Raw genomic sequence first — 10,525 nt, forward strand, 5'->3', positions numbered from 1 at the left:
AAATGTTTAGGGTGGAAAAGAGAAGACTTTCAGGAGCATCTGATAGCAATCTTCATGTATTTGAAGGGTTTTTCCAAAGAAGGATTAGATTTGTTCTTCTTAATCCCAAAGGGCACAATTAGTAGTGTGGAAGCTGTTGAGAGATAGATTTTAGGCTTGATGTGAGGAAAAACTTGCTAACAATTTAGAGCTGTTTTTAGAAGGATAAACTGCTTTAAGAATTAGTGGATTCTTCCAAAATGGAGATCCTCAAGCAGAAGTTAGATGCCCACTTACGTGATTTCCCAGCAGGGCTCTTTGGGCATTTTGGACTAAAAGGCCTATAGAACTTTATGTAGGGATATTTGTGAATCCAAAATCTCTCATAGTTTACAGTATCCACACACTCAAACATCCTGTATCCCTTCATGTCTAAGACATTAGGAGAGGACCTGGTTGAAAGAAAAGGATCTAGAATAATAGGAAATGTGTCCTGATTTAGTGTGGGGAGTAGGTGGGGTGGAAGAATATAATGGACTCAGTGTTTAACTTGAAACAAGGAAGCCTTTCATTCAAACCTTCCTTACTGGCTGTGTAGTGTATAACTCCTTATGCCTCAGTTTCCTCATTTGTAAAATGGAGATAATGATAGCACTTATCTAAAAAAAAAATGAGGATGAAATAAGATAATGTAGGTAAAAGAATTTGCTAACTTTAAAATGCCGTATAAATGTTCTTTTTTTCTTAACATTCAAATTCCAGGTAAGAGTTTCCATTGAGTTTCCCAAAATTGTTGTATAAATTTGCCCAATCTTTGCTGAAATAGTATTGAAGAATCTTTGAATTTAAATGCTGAAAGGAATTTTAGAATTAATTCTGTCTACCCCATTCTCATTTTATAGATGGGGAAACTGTGTCCCTGTTCTATATTTTCTGTCTTATTCTACATTATTCTTCTATGGTCCAGTCAAATTTATTTTTGCACCCATAACATAATCTTTCCTGGCTCCATCCTCTTGTACTGGCTGCCGCCCTTTCCTGGAATCCACTTTCTCTTCACTTCTACCTCTTAGAATCTCTTAGAAGATTAAGTATCACCTTCTGCAAAACTATTTCCTGGTATCCCCAGATACCAAAAACCCAAAGGTTGCCAGTATCTATTTTATATACATTAATATCCATGCCTGTTGATGTCCTTGTTATAATGTAAGTTCTATGTTTCACTTCGTTTACCAAAACATCCCTGTGTAATTCCTTCATTAATCTCTTCTGAGATATTTAAGAGCAGATTCCAGGAGATAGTTCTACAGACACCCCAAAAGAAATCAGAAGGAAGCAGGAGAAAGTTTGGAGAGATTGGTTGAATTGATCCCTGCAAATGAATGCATGGCAATTTCTTTACAATTTTACTGTTTACTAAACCACAAGGGCACATTAAAAAATCATGTTATATTAGTGTATGGGATCAGACAACAGACACTGGAGTGCTAGAAGTATAAATTGTCCAAGTTTATAATCCTCAGCATTAATTTTGCATCTTAATCTTAATATGTTCCAAACTGAATCATTAACTTTCTCCCTAAGCCGTCTCCACCTGCTACTTTCTCTATCACTATAAAGACAATAGGATTTTTCTAACCTCTAAGCTCAGAACCAAGGAATCATCTTGGATTCCTCAGTAGTTCTTACTCCCCATACCCAAGCTGTGCCAGGATCCATCAAAGTTACCTTTGCCACATCTCTCATGTAGAATCCCCTTCTCTCCTCTGATAGTCACCACTATAGAACAGATCTTTATCTCATTTTGAACCACTGCAATACCCTGCTGGTAGGTTTGTTTGCTTCAAGTGTCTCCCTCTCTAATTCTTTCTCCTTTCAGTCACTAAAATGATTTTCCTAAAGCCCAAATCCAAAATCTTATGTAAAAATGAGATAACATATATTAGAATAAGCAAGTAGCCCAATACTGCCAAGCTTCCAACTTTAAAAAAGTAAGGAGGAAATCCTTACTCGCCTGGATTTCCATAAAGAATGGATAATTATTAAGTGCCTATTATGTGCCAGGAACAGACACTATGCTACAAGTGCTGAAGATACAAAAATACGCAAAAGACAGTCCCTGCCCTCAAGAAGCTTATATTCTTTTTTTCCTCTCAATAGTATTTTATATTTCTAAAAAGGGACATTGTTGTAAGATTTTATGTTCCAATTTTTTTCTCCCTCCCTTCTATCCTTTCTCCCCAAGACAGCAAGCAATCTGACAGCGGCTATACATGTACAATCCTTTTAAACATATTTCCATATTTGTCATGTTGTGAAAGAAAAATCAGACCAGAAGGGAAAAAATCATGAGAAAGAAAAAGCAAACAAACAAAAATGGTGAAAATACTATGATTCAATCCACATTCAGTCTCCAGAGTTCTTTCTCTCTCTGGATGCAGATGGCATTTTCCGTCTCTAATTTATTGGAATTGTGTTGGTTACTGCATTGCAAAGAAGAGCTAAGTCTATCACAGCTGATCATCACTTAATGTAGCTGTTAACATATCCAATGCTCCCCTGGTTCTGCTCACTTTACTCAGCATTAATTCATGCAAGTCTTACCAGACTTTTCTGAAATCAGCCAGCCCATCATTTCTTCTAGAATAATACTATTCCATTATATTCATATACCATAACTTATTTAACCATTCCCCAACTGATGGGCATTCACAAGGAATATATTCTAATGGGGGAGACAACATGCAAACAAATATATACAAAGCAAGCTATATATAAGAGAACTAAGAAATAATTGAGAGGGAAACGACTACAATTAAGAGGGTTTGAGAAAACTTCTAGTAAAAGATGGATTTCAGTTGAGATTTAAAAGAAGTCAGGGAGGTCAGTTATCTGAGCTTAGCAAGGAGAGTGCTCCAGACATGGGGGACAAGGAGAAAAAATGCTTGGAGTTGAGAAATGGAGTATCTTGTTTGTGAAGAAACCAGGAGCTTACTATTATTAGACTGACATATAGTGGAGGAAAGTGTAAGAATACTGGAAAAGGGATAGCTAGGTGGTGCAGTGAATAGAGCACCAGCCTTGAAGTCAGGAGGACCTGAGTTCAAATCTGGCCTCAGACACTTAACATTTCCTAGCTGTGTGACCCTGGGCAAGTCACTTAACCCCAATTGCCTCAGTTTAAAAAAAAAAAATTACTGGAAAAGTGGGAGGATCTGGCTTTGCTAATAAATATTCCAAGTCATTGTCTTCTTCTGAGTTTGTGTCTTGAACTTAAAAAAAATTGGGGTAGGGGTGGGGAAATTCTTTTTTGTTGTTTGCCCATTTTTTTCATCTTTTTTTTTTTTTGACTTTCTCTATTTTTGATTTCTCTATTTCTCTATTGAGTTTCTATTTCTTATGTCTTTCTGTTGCTTTTATATCTGTCTGAGGTCTTGTAAGATTTTGGTGCTTCCAACATACTCTGATTTGTGGAACAATCTCTTTACTATCCCCTTTGTCTGTACTCTGGAACTTGTCCAGGTAAGTTTCCTGCTCTCTCATAATCAAATCAGGATTTTTCTTTTCACCCTAAAATTTTTACAGAGCTGTGAGGATGACAGAGCTGCTAGATGGCATCATTTCTGCTTCCAGTGCTAGTACAGGAGTCCCTCCTGGGGTCTCTTTATGACAGGTATTCAGTCCCTCTTTATGACAGATATTCATGGGCATTGGTTTGTTCCCTACCATTTATGTCACTGACCTAACCTGGTGTTACTACCACCATATCGTGTACTCCTGACCAGCCTCCATTCCAGTGTCTGCAAATTTTTACTGTCTTCCTAAGCTACTCTAGTTGTACCTGCATTTTGGAAAAATTATTTTGACTTCTGAGTAGAGAGGATGGACTGAAATGGAGATAGGCTTGTGGCAGTCCTTTCATATTTCTTTAAAATCATTATACCTCTCAGTCTTAATTGTGTTATAGAATTCTACTACATGAAGGCAATTTTGCAACTACAAATAAGGCTGCTATAAAAACTGTAATGTTCTGTTTGGGTTTTCTGGAGACCTTGGAGCAGCTTTCATTTCAGTAGAGTAATTACCACAAGAATAGCCAGGTGTTAAAAGTCTAAAAGTCTTTATTGTCTCCTTCGAAGTCCTATCTTCTTCACTTGGGGCTCTGCTAGTTTTCTGGAGGGCCTTTAGACAGGACTTGGACTCAGTGGAGGAAATGTAGGAGGCCAGGCCAGTTACCACAAGGCTGATGAAGCTAGAATTGAATCTTGTCCAGTCCCTGCTGGCTGTTTTATATACTCTATTATAATTACATCATCATAGGTGTGAATCTTGTGGAACTATATTAAGTACTAAGTACATGTACTGAATTAGAGAACTATTAATCACCACGCTAAACTAGATAACCATTGTCTCATCAATTCCACTGAATTAGCACCTTGTAAGAATCCTTGTTTCAGAGTTCTGGCCCATAACAAAAAACTTCTTAGCAGGTGACTCTTTTTGTTTTATGCCAGTATGTTATAATAATAATAGTAATAATAATTGTTGTTATTATTATTATTTTGCAGTGGAGTACCTTTCTAGAAGGGAGTTTGTCTAGTGAAAATCTCTTAAACATAGTTTTAGTATCATGTCTAATATCTCCTTGAAAAGAATTAACAACATCTCTTTTAGAAAGTTAGTCAATCAGTCAACAAGCATTTATGAAGTGCTTAAAATCTAATAAATAAAGGAAGCTGAAAGGGGGGACAGTTATGAATTGGAGGATGGAAAAGGGTACCTGGAAGAAGTTCAGAAGATCGAATCCTGGTGAGAAATGTAGAGATGGCTGACCTGTGTGGTTTCCTTAAATAGCTTTTAGGAGGAACTATCTAATTAGAAGGAGGGACTCCTTTTAGAAATATGAATTCCAGGACTAAAATGATCATTGTACAACATAGTTAATATTTGTTATACAGCAGCTATTTATTTCCTCCAGTAGGAAAGACATGCCTAAGATATAAAAGATTCATAAGCATACAATGAATAATATTTAAAATGTAGTGTACTATCTCCATTCTATTCTCTTTAAGTTCTTCTGCTTCCTTTGTAGGATTTCTCAACATGTATCTTACATTCTCATTAAAGCCGAGTTCTCTGAGACTCACAGATCTAGATCTGAGCACCTAGAATATGGCTCTTTAATCTTTTTCTTTAGCAGAATCTTCCAATAGTAGTTCTCTTGTTTTCCCACAAGTTGTTGTGGGTTGCAGTTAGATGGTGCAGTGGATAAAGTACCAGGATCTGACATTCAAGAGGAACTGAATTCAAATGTGACCTCAATTGTGTGATCATGGACAAGTCCCTCAGCCTTGTTTAACTCAGTTTCCTATCTGTAAAATGAGATGGAATAGGAAATGGCAAACCACTCATATCTCTGCCAAGAAACCCTAATTAGGATCATGAAGAGTTGGAGTGACTGAACAACAACAAGCATCTTATTCTGTAACTCAAAGTATTCTCAAAGGCTGAAGACAATCATTTATTTTACTGTTTGTTATCTGGGCTCAGGGAAAGGAACAGAATAGATGAAGCAGTCAGGGAATTATGGTCCAATATCATGTTGGTTTGGGGAAAGCATGATCATTACCACCTGTATGTAGTTTACTATTAGTTGCTTAGGATGGGAAGAAAGGAGAGACATTGTTGGAACTTGGAAGGAGATCTGACATAGACTATGTCCCAACAAAGAAGGTACCTTGAAAAGAACCAGAAACTCTCTCTACTCCTACCACAGAGTGCAAGACTCTTTCTAGCTCAGCTGCCCATCTTCTTTGGTAGAATCTCTATCTCTTTTTTTTAATTAAAGCTTTTTATCTTCAAAACATATACATGGATAATTTTTCAACATCGATCATTGTAAAACCTTGTGTTCCAAATTTCTCCCTCCTCTCCCCACCTCCTCTCCTAGATGACAAGTAATCCAATATGTGTTAAATCCAATATATGTATACATATTTATACAAGTATCTTGATGAATAAGAAAAATCAGATCAAAAAGAAAAAAATGAGAAAGAAAACAAAATGCAAACAAACAACAAGAAAAAGAGTGAAAATACTATGTTGTGTTCCACACTCGGTTCCCACAGTCCTCTCTCTGGATGTAAATGGCTCTCTTCCTCACAAGATGATTGGAGCTGATCCGAATCACTTCATTGTTGAAAAGAGCTATGTCCATCACTATTGATCATCATATTGTTGTCTTGGACAATGATCTCCTGGTTCTGCTCATTTCACTCAGCATCACTTCATGTAACTCTCTCCAGGCCTCCCTGAAATCATCCTGCTGATAGTTTCTTATAGAACAATAATATTTTTGGTAGAATCTCCAATCAGAGAGTCATTTGATAACCAACGAGAAGCTGCTGATGGTTCATGTTTTTTAGCAAGAAGCTAGTGCATGTGTCCTTTTCCGTGTAGGTAAGACGCATGTGTCTTGCTTCCTAGCGGGGTGCCCCAGTAGTTTAATAGATCATGCTTATTTTATTTCATAAATATTATCTATACTTGTTGAATACTTTTATTGAAGTCCTTCACCTATTGAATAATTTTATTCAAGTACCTGTTAGAGATTGCAATTTTTACCTGAACCAGTCACTTTCCCAAGCCAGTGTGATCATAGGCAGATCAATAATATCTCTGGGTTTCAGTTTCCTCCTCTAGGGAGATCTAGACAGTCTCTGAGCATCCTCTCCATCTAAGGTGCTATGGGTAGCAGTGAGTAGGGAGGTGATCAACAGACAGTTTTGCATGGGATACAGCCTGAGTCTTGTCAGGGAAGACTTTAGGGGGATGCAGCCCCAGATTCTCTTTTAAAGCAAGCTTCCCTAAAACCCATTAAGAAAGCTTTAAAGAAGTCTACAGCATGAGTCAGGTACCCACAACAGCAGGTCCTGTCTTCTTGTTCCCATTTTCTGTCTCCCTCTCTGGCCACAAGGTGTCAGTGTTTTTTCATATTCAGGTTAGCTTGGGCAGCAATGGGGTCTCTGGAAGCCAGGACTTGGGATGTCATTAAAGCTGGAGAAAAGTCCTTTCTCCTTGCTGCCCGATCCCTGAGCTACATGGGGCCATCAGAGTATCCCTGCTGAAGGCGGGGAACTATCTTTCCCAACACTTTTTTTTGAAGGCACCTGTAGGGTTTTACTGAGAGATACTAACATCATTGATTATCCCTTTGGAGTCACTTATTTTACCATAAGGACATTTCTATCTTATCTGGATGCTCTATAGGATATGCCGGATATAAATTTCAATTCAATGAAATTCACTTCCATTGGGCAGACATTGATTAAGTTCCTATGGTAAAAATCATAAGTTTATAGCCAGAGAAGACATTAGAAGCTGTTTAGTTCGATTCTCTGTTTTTACAAATAAAGAAACTGAAGTTTGAGAGGTTAAACACCTCATCCCAGTTAACATTGGTAGCAAAGAGGCTGACCCAGCATTCACTTTGCCTCTAATTCTCCCATACCATGTCCTTTCCAGCTTTAAATCCTCCTAAGCTCATGATCCTTTGGGATGCTGCATGCTGCTTGAATTATGAAAGAGACCTTTCAAACTGGAGCAGGAATCTGGGTGATTGCAATAGCCCTGTTTGAAATTACAGCAAAACTCTATTAATTTGGGTTAATGCCTGAGAAATCTGAATGATAGCAGATTCTAAGGAAGCCTAGCTTTATTATTTGCAAGTATATATGGTGATTCAAAGTAACAAAGCAGTAACAAATCATGGTTTAATGAACTGATGATAAGTCATTTGTAATTAGTGCCATCTAGTACTAATATCTAAAATCAATTCGTCTTCTTAAATAGGTTAAACATTCTCCCAGGATGGAGTTTACACTCTCTGCTTGACAAAATTCTTCCTTGAGGGCTGGTTATCTTGAGAGCTGCCCAGTCCAGCCTGGGAATTCCAGGATCAAATTTTCAATCAGCTTCCTAATTGTTCTTTTTCTTTCTAGTCTCTCTCCAATCCAAGCCGTACTCCAAATGGCAGCTGAAATGATCTTTTTAAGGCATAGATCTAACCTAATCACTTCTTTGATCAAAAGCCTGTCATGACTCTGTTGTCTCTTGGATAAAATATAAACTCTTCAGCATGGCATTCAAGGACCCCTGTTCTTAAGTCTTCAATCAACAATTTCTGTCTTATTTAAAAACGATAACGGTAGTTAGCATTTTTATAGCACTTACTGTGTGCCAGGCACTGTGCTAAGTGTTTTACAAATATTATCTCATTTGATCTTAATAAGGAAACTGAGAAGTAGGTACTATTATTGTACCCATTTTACAGATGATGAAACTGAGTCAAACAGAGATTAAATGATTTAGATAAGGTCACACAGCCAGTAAATTTCTGAGTCTGGTTTTGAATTAGATTTGAATTTCCTGACTCCAGGCCCAGGGTTCTATCTGCTGTGCCACCCAGCTGTCTATAATATTATTATTTCCCTTCCTAGGGTTTCCATTTCTGCTAAAGTGAACTATTGGCTGTCTCTTCTGACTTGGCATTACATCTCCTACTTTCATGGTTGTAAGCATGCCATCTCCCATGCCAGAAAGAACACTGACGAGTTTTAGAGTGTCTGGTCTGGTCTGGTTTGGTATGATAGAGGTATGATCAAGGGACTACACTTCATGCCATATAATGATCAGTTGAAGGAACCTGAGGATGTCTACTGGCAGTAGAGATCATCCAGGAGGGGTAGGAAAGTTGTTTTCAACTGTTTGAAGGATAATCATGTGGAAAAGAGGCCAGGCTTTTTTTGTTTCGCCCCAGAAAAAGCACAAATAGGAGTAATGGGTAGAAGTTGCAAAAAGGGCAAATTTAGATCTGAGGTCAAGAAAAATCTCCCGATGTATTAATTGCCAATAAAAGTAGATTAGGCTGTTGTGATAGGCAGTGGGTTTCCCCTCCTGCCTATGTGTTCTATCACATCCTATAAGTCTTCTATAAAATAGCAAATCGGTTTCGAATCCAGATGCAAGGGTTTGGTCCATGGAGTAGAGAGCCATTTTAGCTAAACCCTTAAAGGAGAATTGAGGGGGAAAGAGGAAACTAGCTTCTAGTTCCCCTTACCCTTGCCCACTTCATGAGAGGATGACCTTGTGAAACTTTGGAGAGCTGAAGAATTTGGACCACTCCTTAGCATCTAATCCAGTGTTCCTGGAGCAGTTGTGTCTGCAACTGGAATGGAGGAAGAACTAGACCCAGTAAGGAAAGGCAACTTCAGTGACTCTAGTAAGGATTCCAAGCAAAAAGCTACCAGGGGAAGCTCCTCACAAAGAAAAGGTTTCAGCTACTTGGTCATAAAAGGTCTCTAAATTTTGGGCTGACTTTCACTTAGAGTCATGTATTAGTGGGAGAGTGTGCCACTGATTTTTGAGGGGATATTTTATGGCACTTATTCTTACTATAACACTTTAGCAAATACTGCTTTCTAAAAACTAATAATAAAAGGTTAATTAATATAAGCTGACAATCAAGGAGAAAAACCTATTAGACCTAGAATACTAAAAAATCCAGTAACAACAACAAAAAACTTTGACAGCTATTTGGAGGATGGATTGAAGAGGGGAGGGATCTGAAAAAGGAAAATCAAGTACATTGTTGTTGAGTTGTATCTGACTCTTTGTGACTCCATTTGAGGTTTTCTTGGCAAAGATACTGAAGTGGCTTGCCATTTCCTTCTCCAGCTCATTTTACAGATGAGGAAACTGAGACAAACAGAGTTAAATGACTTGCCTAGGCTCACACAGCTTTACTAATCTAAGGTTGTATTTGAATTCAGCAAATTGAGTCTTCCTGATTCCAGTCCTGGTGCCCTATCCACTGTGCCATTTAGATATCCCCAAATAAGAGATTACAATAATTGAGAGAGATCTAAAATAAGGTAGTGGCTATGTGAGTAAAAGTTATGGATAAAGTGCTGTATAATACAGTACTAAGGAGAGAATAATAATATATCTATATATTTTTTAAGGAGAAAAGGTTAGCACTCCCCTCCACAAGAATGGATGCTGTCCTATTGGCCCACATAACACAAAGGAGTATGGATAAGGAAATACTTTCTTTTGTAGGTCTCTTAAGAATTAGGATCTTGCCTGGGGTCAGTCACACATAGTTAGTATGTGTCAGAGATGGGACTGTAGCCCAGTTCTTCCTGCCCGAGTCAATAACTCACCTTATTGGGAAGCACAGAAAACTTGTTTCTTATCCCAAAAAATGGATTTTTTTTCTGCCAAATTCTGCTTTGAAGTAAGAGTAGGGAAAGGGAAATCAAATGGTTTCATTCCAACTCTCTTGCTCACCCTGACCCCAACCAGACTGGTTTTTACAGGAGAATTCATTAAAAGTGGAACCCACAAGTAGGGGTTGGGGGGAGTGGGGAGGAAGTATGCATACATAAGCGCACACACACACGAACACACATATGCACAATTAATCCCCCAAACCACAATGCGTCTTCCATTACTTTTTCCTTTGGAGAGAGTAGAATGGCTAAGC

At 38.0% G+C, this 10,525-nt stretch overlaps 1 pseudogene; it reads left to right on the forward strand.

Moving 5' to 3' along the window:
* Nucleotides 1–9,987: 9,987 nt before the first annotated feature.
* LOC127563683 (uncharacterized) lies at nucleotides 9,988–10,096 on the forward strand (annotated as a pseudogene).
* The last annotated feature ends 429 nt before the right edge of the window (nucleotides 10,097–10,525 follow it).

The sequence above is a fragment of the Antechinus flavipes genome, chromosome 4 (genome assembly GCF_016432865.1).
Source record: "Antechinus flavipes isolate AdamAnt ecotype Samford, QLD, Australia chromosome 4, AdamAnt_v2, whole genome shotgun sequence".
Lineage (NCBI taxonomy): Eukaryota > Metazoa > Chordata > Mammalia > Dasyuromorphia > Dasyuridae > Antechinus > Antechinus flavipes.